This window comes from Corvus brachyrhynchos, unplaced genomic scaffold, assembly GCF_000691975.1.
Source record: "Corvus brachyrhynchos isolate BGI_N302 unplaced genomic scaffold, ASM69197v1 scaffold97, whole genome shotgun sequence".
NCBI lineage: Eukaryota > Metazoa > Chordata > Aves > Passeriformes > Corvidae > Corvus > Corvus brachyrhynchos.
Window position 1 is genome coordinate 7,674,044 of NW_008239758.1, and position 10,167 is coordinate 7,684,210.

A 10,167-nucleotide genomic window follows, 5' to 3' on the forward strand; every position below is an offset into this window, starting at 1 on the left:
CAAGGTCTGGGAACACGGATCCAACACTCTGCTCCAGGGGAGCCTCAGCCATGCCCAGCAGCGAGTGTAGAGGTTTGATTTCTATGCAGCATGTCAGGGATATCTGATGGATGGGGTCAGCCTCTCTTTCACATGTGTTTAGAGATCTCCAGCCAGGCCAGAATTTGTCAGATGACCACAGTGGGGAAGGCATCAAAAATATTTCCGTAAATATAACCCCTCCACACCCCCTGAAATTTATCTAGTTTGTGCATGGATGTTACAAACCCTTCTTCAGGGCTACAGGACATTATCTGTGGCTGTGTTCCGGCCGGGTTTATTTTGGGGTGGTCAGAAAGGAAATCCTAGTGGAGAGGCGGGTGGAGCATTTTTGTTGAACTGATGTGAAAAAGAAAAATACCTGGCTATTTGAAAGGGTTTGAACTCTTAGCATAAGGCTCTGGGAGATGGATGAACGGTCAGAGGGAGGTGACGGGAGGGTCAGAGGTCCTGTGGCATAACTCATCACTGTGAGAAATCCCTATCTCCCAGTGAAAGTCTAAGGACTGGCTGGCAGCAGCGTGAGCTGTGGCAGCCAATTCATCAGAAGGATTTCCCGTCTGAATATGCGATGTGTGCACAATTATTTTACCTATCTTCACAAACAGGGTCCGTGTCCCTGCACACTTAAATAAATCTTGGCACTGTCCTTTCCAGGAGGCATTTTGGGTTCAGCCTGGTTGCCTGCATCCTGCATAGTTCTGTTCAGCAGAGTCCTTGCAAACAGCCCGTCTCCTCTTCCCTTTCCGCTTCCCCTTCCTCCTCCTCCCATCCCACTGCAATCACTGCTGCCCAGACCCATCCTTCACTTGCACAAAACTGATTTCTGTTTATGGAGCAGCTGGCAGCAGCAAGGCTTGAGCACTGAGCGATGACTAAGAAACAAGCCCACTTTTCCCTTAGCTGTCAGGAGCTGTGGCAGCCAATTCATCAGAAGGATTTCCCGTCTGAATATGCGATGTGTGCACAATTATTTTACCTATCTTCACAAACAGGGTCCGTGTCCCTGCACACTTAAATAAATCTTGGCACTGTCCTTTCCAGGAGGCATTTTGGGTTCAGCCTGGTTGCCTGCATCCTGCATAGTTCTGTTCAGCAGAGTCCTTGCAAACAGCCCGTCTCCTCTTCCCTTTCCGCTTCCCCTTCCTCCTCCTCCCATCCCACTGCAATCACTGCTGCCCAGACCCATCCTTCACTTGCACAAAACTGATTTCTGTTTATGGAGCAGCTGGCAGCAGCAAGGCTTGAGCACTGAGCGATGACTAAGAAACAAGCCCACTTTTCCCTTAGCTGTCAGGAGCTTTTAGAAATAACACCCTCCTCTGAGGAAGTCAGAATAGCAACAGGAAAATAAGTAAAACCTATTATAAAACAGTTGTCCAAGAACTTAGGCACGGCGCGGGGTAGAGATCAATATGCTGTGAAGGTTAAATCTATTTTCACACTGTGTTCTATTTCACAGTTTAATGGTGTTTTAATGTGTCTGTCACTGAGCCCCCTTCATGTTATGCAGGTAGAGCCTTTACAAAGGAGAAATAGCATTGGCTTTACAAGCGTCACAGTAACATCTTATTTACCAGCTGAGATCTGACACTTTCCTCTCTGGAGGTATGCCAGGGCTAGACTATTTTATTTTATTTTATTTTATTTTATTTTATTTTATTTATTTTTATTTTTATTAGTATTTTATTTAGTCCTTTTTTTACTTTTTAGAAGACATGATGTGGTGTAGCATTTGCAATAATTTTAGAGGGCTTTTGGGGAATGCCTGTAGGGTTGGGAGCAGCAGGAGCATGTATGTGCCTGTGTAGAAGGGACAGAAATATCTACTGCTGTTTATACAAGCTAAATACATGGAGGATATGCAGAATTCCCAGGCTTGAGTTTGCATCCAATTCACAGTAGTATGTTTGAGTGCTTTAGCTTGAGCTCAGCTGATGCTGGGATGTTGGATCAGGTTTGGGAGGAGCATGGAGGACAAAGTAAAGGTTCTGAGAGAGGATGGAGGAGAAGGAGGGCTGATTTCAGCCTGTGCCATTGGAGAGGATGGAATGAGAGAGAGACGGAGCAAACGCAAAGATGGAAGCATGGTATAAAATCCAGGCTATATGCAGTGCTAAAGCACACAGACCTGTCTTCTGTGTTTGGGGTGAAGAAATTGATATTTCTAAGGCTTAACTCACACTCTTTGTTTAGAAGAGGAGGAAGGAAAAAACACTCTTCTGCTTTAATTATCTCTCTTGAGCTTCAGCTAGGGAAAGGAGAGGTTGGGATAGCCTAGTCCAAGGGCACTGCTGGTTCTGTGCTTCTGCTGGGGAACAGGGCAGGCAGATGCTCAGGTGTGCTGACCTGCTCCATGGGGATGCTTTGACAAACCTCCCCCTGCCTGCGGCTGAGCCAGCAGCTGGACACAGCCTCTGGCCATTTACACCCCCCTGCAATGAGGCAGGGCTGCACACACCTGTATTTGCTCCCACTGACAGGGCTGGGAAAGCCACAATTGAGCAGCTCCTCTGGTTTTGCCACGAGTGAATCGGAGTGCTTGTGTTTTCCAGAGGGACTTGCTCCGGACTCCTCACATTGTGACTGATGTGTGGGAGGACAACCTGCTTGTGCCAGTGGCTTCTCCTGTGTGATCTCTCTCCCATCTTTTCCCTCAGCAGCTCCTTCACATCTCTGGGAGAGCAGTCTCCTTCGCCTCTCTATTGCCTTCCCACCTCTATCATCTTTTGCTCCCTCAGTTGCTCTTTACCCTCCTCTTCCTTTGTCTCACAGCCAAATGACTTAACTCTGCACAGCCTCCTGGGAGGGGTAGGCTGTGAGAGGGGAATGCAGCAGAGAAGGAGATATAATATTAAATCTTCTTAGGAGCAACTTGTTAAAAACCTCGCACTTCCCCTCAACTGGTTGCTTTGCCAGAGTAAAAGCCTTTGCTCTGTCCAGGTCTACCAAGGGCTGGTGCTTGTCAGAGCATGAGCTTTTAGACTTGCAGAGCATTGACTTGGCTTAACCTGTGTATCCCACCACAGCAGAAATGTCTGCAGTGTGTGTTTTGGCTTTGGTGTGCTGCCTGCTCTGAGTTCATCTCTTCCCCCCTTCCGTTTTCCATTGTTGGAACAACAATCTTCTGCTGGATGCAGAGCTCAGCTATCCCTGTATTGTGGGGCCAAAACAAACTCTCTGCTAGTGTGTTTTCCATCCTCCACAAGTTAAAATACCAGTGCTGAGAGCAGCTGCCCTCCCGGGTGGGGAGCCTGTTGTCCGAAAATCCAGTGACTGACTTCATGGGGCAAAACTTTGTCTCAAGCTATGCTGCTGAGAAATGAATTTGTATCCTTTGGAGCTGAGAGTGACTCACCTTTGGAGGGCTCCAGTGGTTCCCTCCCCAACTGCCACAGCCACCAAAGTGCAGCCTGGTGAACTAAAACATCACCAACATTCTGGGTTGCAACTTGCAGAGCTGAGCACTTGCTTTATCTGTGCTTTCCAAATGGATGGAAACCTCTGAGAAGGTCAGGGCTGGGGACAGAAAACTTCAGGGAGAGTCCCAAAGGGCTGCCAGAAATAGATTCAATCCATTTTTCTGCTCCAGTTTTTCAAGTCCAAGGTAGTTAGGGATGGTTGTCACCCAATATCCCTTGCTCAAATTCCCTGACACATTCACATCTGGCCTTGTGTGAAATGGTGAGAAAAAAATTCTTTCTGCTTGGTAGCAGAACCTGTTGTTTGAATATTTTTGTCTTTGGGTTTTGGTTTGTTTTGCTTTTTTTTCATTGTCCTTTACTGTTTAGGGACTATTTCACCTGCTTCAACCACTAAAGCAAGTCCATAAATACCTGAATTACAAGCTTGAATGTACACTCTGAAAATTTGTACAAGAGAGGTCACCTTTCTGAAAATAGAACTGGATACCTGTTATGGTTCTAATATTTAGGGACTGAATTTATGCAAGTATGCCACCTTAATCACAGAGTTTTAGATTAAACTGGGAAGTTGAGAAAGCTGCCTGATCAAATGGCTTTGAAGTTTAATGATCATTTTTAGAAGCAAAACTTTGATGCCTTGGGCAATCCATGGCCAGGTGCCTCATATCAGGTGCTGGGTTTTTGGAAAAGTGATAAAAGCCACACTGAAGCAGAAGTGCTTCATTATTGTAAACTCAGTTTCTTTCCTGCTTTATAGAGGAGACTTGAGGAAAATAAAAGTTTGGTTTTTTTGTCTTGTTCAAAACAAACTTTTACTGAGGTGATTAATGAAATAATCTGGTTTGTTTGAAACCTCAGATTTTCTGTGAGTTTCCTTGTGAAATATTGAAATGCTGAAATCACAGATTAGAAGTAAAGAAAAGGTTAGAGACAGGAAGATATCCAAAATCATGCGAATTTTAAAGACATTTTTAACACACGGGGATATGATAGTTTAGTGTTGGCTAATTCTTATTTATAGAAGCTAATAGATGATTTTCTATTGTGAGAGAATTAATCTTTCTGGTAGCTGAGAGAAGAGTTTTGCATCTCCTGCTGTGAGAAATTCAACATTCCATTGGAATTAGAGGGTTTCTCCATAGGTGGGTGTTTGCCTGCCTTAGTTGTGTTCTTGATGCTTGCTGGAGATCATTTGCAGGGTCATGTTGGGAGCAGAGGATGGTGGCAGAGGGAGACTTCAGAGAGCAGAGCAGCTCCTGGAAAAGAAATGGGTCTGGTTGCTCCCAGATAGAGGGACAAGAGAATTACTGAGCATCAGCCAGGACAGAGGCTGTGGTCCTGTCCAGAGAGAGAGAACTGCTCAGGTTTGCTGGCACAGTCCATGGAAATTAATAATTTTTAGAGTATAATTTAGGCTTTTCTTCTACATATTCTGTTGATTGGTTTTTTTGTCTTGTTCAAAACAAACTGTGAGGTAAAGAAGTTCTTCAGGAGTTCATAGCCACTGCATTGCATTTCATGTAATTTCCACTGGACTCTGACTTGTGGAGATTTTTGGCTTCTTGAATACATTTTTGAAGTCATGTTTCTGACACTGATGTTAACTTGTGGCTGCTCATATTTTCCAAGTGTCTAAAATTTCCTTACTTCACATGAAATTCTCTCCCTGTAAAATTGACCCTATGAAACACCCAAGATGCATCAGCACCACTGAAGCAACCTAAGTGAATCCAAATATCTGAAAAGTGTTGTTTAAAACCCTCACCTAGACCTAATACTTTGTGAAATTTAGTGGAGAATATACATTTGAGATACTTATAAGGATAAAATCAGTTCATAACCTGGTAATAAGCACTGTGATACAAATTTGTACAGTGCTCTGAAGTGCTGAGACCTTCTTGCCATTTCTAAATTGGAAAGCCATAATCTTAGTTATGTTTTATTTACATCTCCAGCTATGTTTTATTGCAAGACTTTGGAAAATATTTTGTAACAGTGCAATAGTTCTGACAGTAAGTCAATGTAAGATATCATAGAAAAAAATTCTCAACAATTATCCTTCCCACCCAAACCTTTTCTTAGAAGCAGTATTAGAAAACTTTAATGGCATTTTACTCCCACCATAGGCAAAAATAATTTTTTTCATTGACTTGAAGGGAAGAAATGTTTAACCCCTTAATTTTTGCATTAGCAGAAAGGAGCAGTTGAGCTCCTTGAGTTGAGGTGGATTTTGGATTGAAATGGAGTTATAATAAATAAGCCCAGTTCCATTTAACTGGAATTGAGCAGCTCTGCAGCTGAGGTTCTCTTTCTCTGCTTGTACCCCCCTCTAAAAATATCTGCCCAGGTGCCATCCTGATGCAATGAAAAAAAAGAATCCACTGATTAGAAAGAAGTTGCTACTCTGCTGCAGGCGATGCAGAGGCTGAAACATGATAGTCCTGGCCCTGACACGATGCCGATGGGAAGCCGGGAGCTGTCAGAAAGGTCAGGATTTCAATGATGTGTCTGTGCATTTCCAGTGCTCACTGCATTCCCTTCTCCTGCTCTGTTCTTTCCTTTCCAAACCCCAAGCACATCCTCTCAACAGACCTCCCTGGACAAGCAGATGTAGATAATAAATAAATGGGGAAAGTTTCAAAGTCAGAAATCTCCTTTGAAGCCTTGTGGAAGGAGATATATTTTGGAGCATGAAGGCCATTCTGGATCCTTGAGCTTTCTCTCACAGCTCTCTTTTCCATGCTGAAAATCTTGTACCTTTTCTTTTTCTAAAAATTTGCTAATGCTCTTCATATCCTCTGTCCACCTGCCAATTCTTCTCACAGTTGTTGCATTAAATGGCACATTTACAAGGTGTGATTGACCAGGTTCAGGTCTGAAATTCAGTCCACTACACTTAAAACTCTGATTCATGACTGCAAAATTACATCAGCTCCAGTGCAAATTAGATAAAATCAGGATACCAGTTCTCACCTGGATTTCAGCCTTACTTGAGAGCATCAAATCATTATTTACACTTCTGCTATGAGAAATCAGTGTGGGCTGCAATCTCTGTCTGAGGAGTTGGAGATGTAGCAGGGTTAACTCCTCCTGAAATGGATCTGACCAGATAGCCCAGGTCACACAAGACAGCTGTAACATGTCTAGGGACCAAGTTGTGGCCTTCTCTAACCATGATAGCATCCTTTTGAGCAGATTGCTGATTTTTTTTGCCACTCACAAACTCATAAAGCATTACTAGTATACATGTGAGTCTGTGAGAATGGGCTTGATCTTCACAACAGATTTTTTGGGTGTACATCCATATTTCCCTTCAGGTTCTCATGTTTAATGGTTTATTTGAAACCAGTTGCATACTTTTTATCTTTGCCTTTAGTGAAATATTTACATTTCTTCAGTGAACACTGAACAAGGTCACAACGATTAATAAACACTTAACAAAAGCAAAAATATCCCCCATATCCACATCCATAGCTAGTCATTCCAAGCAACATTTTTTTTAGACATGTATTTCTACAGCCTCTTTATTAGTGCTATTTTTCCAGATTTGGTCTTCAGCTGAAGCTGGAACTTCCCTGTGTTGTGGTCCCACCTTACAGCTCTTCCACAGGTTGCACAGGAGTGCAACAGCCAAGATCTTCTCCCTGGAAGCAGGTGGATCTCACTTTGACTGGAGCAACTTTTATCCTGCTGGTGGGTGCCCTGTACAATGAAGTGTGTGTGACAACATGAAGCATCTCATTTTCATCCCTTACTTTTGTCCATGTTTGCTTGCTTCTGAACTTGGTAATAATTGCAAAGCAGCAGCTGGGAAAAGTCATATCTCTTGAGTAGTACATGGAGGATTTTAAGCATTGCTAAAATCAAAAGAAGCAATGGGCCAATCTCAAAAAAATCACCTGCAAAACATCAAATGACCAGTAGGATTTTAAATGGCCATTTGTTCCAAGAACTGGTAGCCATGCTTTTATGTAATCATACTTAGATGCATCATCATGTTCAGAGGGAGAAGGCCCACTCTTAGGAGGACTGTTAGTAAACAAGTAAGCCAAGGGATGTGAGGAAAGATAGTGTCTTTTATTTGACACGCTAATCTCAGTTGTGGGCAGGGAGACAAGCTTTCAAGTATTGAAGCCTGTTGTTGGGTCTGAGACAACATGCTGGTTTTCTGGTTGCTGCTCTCCAGTTCAGGGCTGATCATGTCTGATTCTACCTCAGCACATAAAACCACTACAAGGAGCTGCAGATCTCTTTTAGGGGGAGTTTCTACTGGTAACACAGATCTTCCATTAAATTCTTTAAGAATGAAGAATTATTCACAGCTGCTGCATTATGAACAGGGCACAGCCTAAAAATGAAGCTAACTTTGACTTTCAGTCTGTTTCTTAGCAAACTGGTCATGTGTTTTCCCAGCAGGATTGCTGGAGTGAAAGTGCCCACTGTATTCTGGCCCAGTGTAATCTGCATTTCTAATTAAGGCTATTTGCAAGTCCACTTATCTGACATGTGCAAAGAACAAATAATAAAGCAATGAGAAAGTAGCAATCAGCAATGAAACCTTTGTTTTAAATTTCCTTCTTTTATCTCTCTCTCATATAAATGTCGAGTGCAGATAGCACAAAGGATGCCTTGGCAGTGGCACTCACTGCTGCAGAGGGTTGGGGCACTTTTGGCTGTTCTGATCTGCTTTCCATCTCTAGGGAGTTCCCCATTTGGGCACGGGGTGTTTGATAGAAATGGTTCTGTGTGCTTTTAGATCTGGCTGGTTTGGGGTAGTTCAGCAGCTTGCAGGGCTGGGTCTGTGGCTGCAGCTTGGCATTCATGCCCCATAGTGATCCTTCCCTCTTGGAGCTCCATGGTTGGTTCAGGGGCTGGGCAGAAGCACCACCATGTTCAAAACCAGAGCTTCCTAAATTGCTCACTTTTCAGGTTTCCAGTTTTTGTTGTCTTGCCACTCTTGGAAAGAGAAGTGGATTTTGAAACTCCTAAAACAGTTTATACTTCCAGCCTTCTTTTTTTTTCCCAGCCTTTTCTTTTCTCATCACTTAACACATTTTTGCAAACAGTCTCTGCTTGCACCTGAAGCCTCACATAGAAACCGAGCTTGTTTCACCTGCCTTGCCATCCTTCCTGCTTGGTACCTCATCACCAGCTTTGGCTCTGATGTTTGCTGCCCATGTACCACACTCTTAAAGTCCCAGGCTGGGTGAGAGACACCCAGCCTGCCCCACTGCTTAGGCTGGTTACCTCTGAGTTGGGAACTGCTCAGAGATAGGAGAAAATTAAGTGGAAACCAAATCTCCAAAGGTGTGAATTGTCAAGGGAAAGGTTAAATCCACCTTCCTGGGGTGAGGATTGCTAATAATTCCTCTGAGAGTTTAACAAATGAAGTGGTTCTGGACCAAAACTGAATTTAATTGGAAAAGAGTTTCCAGTGGCCTTTTGTTTTTCTTTTCAATTTTAAGTATAGAAAAATGCTTCAAAGTGTTTAAACACCACATTTTTTTAAGTTGCCTAGGGCAACTGAGGCTGTCTGTTAATTTTTTTTCAATACAAAATTAAACTGGAGGTAAATTTTAATGTTTATTTTCAGATTTACATTTCCAGTGCTGAGACAACAAAAGCCTTGAAGATGCATTAGCAGAGGAGTGCCCTGAGACACCACAGCCTCCCTGTGCATCCAAATGTTGGATTTAGAGGAGAGTTTATTTCGGGGGTTTGGTTTAGCCCTTGAGACTTCTGCTGTTGCAGAAGTCAGTAAAGGCATGACCTGCAATACGAGGTCTCAGAGTCACTCTGCAGAGCTTCTCTCCTATGACAATTTTTTTCTGAAATCCCAGTAGTCAGTCCTTCCTAAGTACATTATCTAACCTGATGTATCCCGGTGTTCAGAAGTTGCAACAGGTTTGTCTAAATCATGAACTGCTTTTAAAAGGAAAGAGGATTTCAAGCTCTGGTTTTTTTTAGACTCTCTCTCACTGCTAAACCTTTAGCAGTCCCTTCTTTCTATTATTCATGATTTCTCTGCTGTTCTCATAAGAGGTTCATGATGATTTTTGATTTTAGAAGGCAGTGCTATAAAAAGCAATTAAAAAAGTCAAAATATCAATAGACTTGTGATATATAACCGCAAGACTTGGCAATACTTCATTTTCCTTCAAATTTAGTGTCTTCTTCTCATGCACAGGTTTTTCTCAGATTTCTTTTGTGTAGAAGCAAGTCCAGAGCTTCAGTTTTGCTGGGCATAATGTAGAAAGAAGAAGAGAGGAACAGTGGACCTCTGCTATGATGGGGAAACCTAGTTTGTGTCTCAGTCCTTTGATGGGTCAGTACTGGATGGATGGAGAAGTTTGCTCTTGTGATCAGATGGAGGAAAGCTGGAGTTGGGATGTGTAACCTGACAGCTCTTTTCTGTGAAGAGACGGGAAACACAACTGGAGGGAAATATTCAGAAAAGAGGTAAATAACCTGTGAAGTGTTTAGTCTTTGTCCTGTTTGGGCTGTTTTGCCTATTCACTGTTGTATTACTCTGTCCATCCTTTGTTTTTGTTGCACCTGAAGTGTACCAAACACAGCACCATTTGTCCCTTTCATGATTCCCTCTACCCTTTGGCACTACAATTTGCAGAACCTCTTGGTGAACAGGATGGGAGACAGATCTATTTTAGTAATTTCTCACCTTATGCCTCTTTCCATGGTCTAA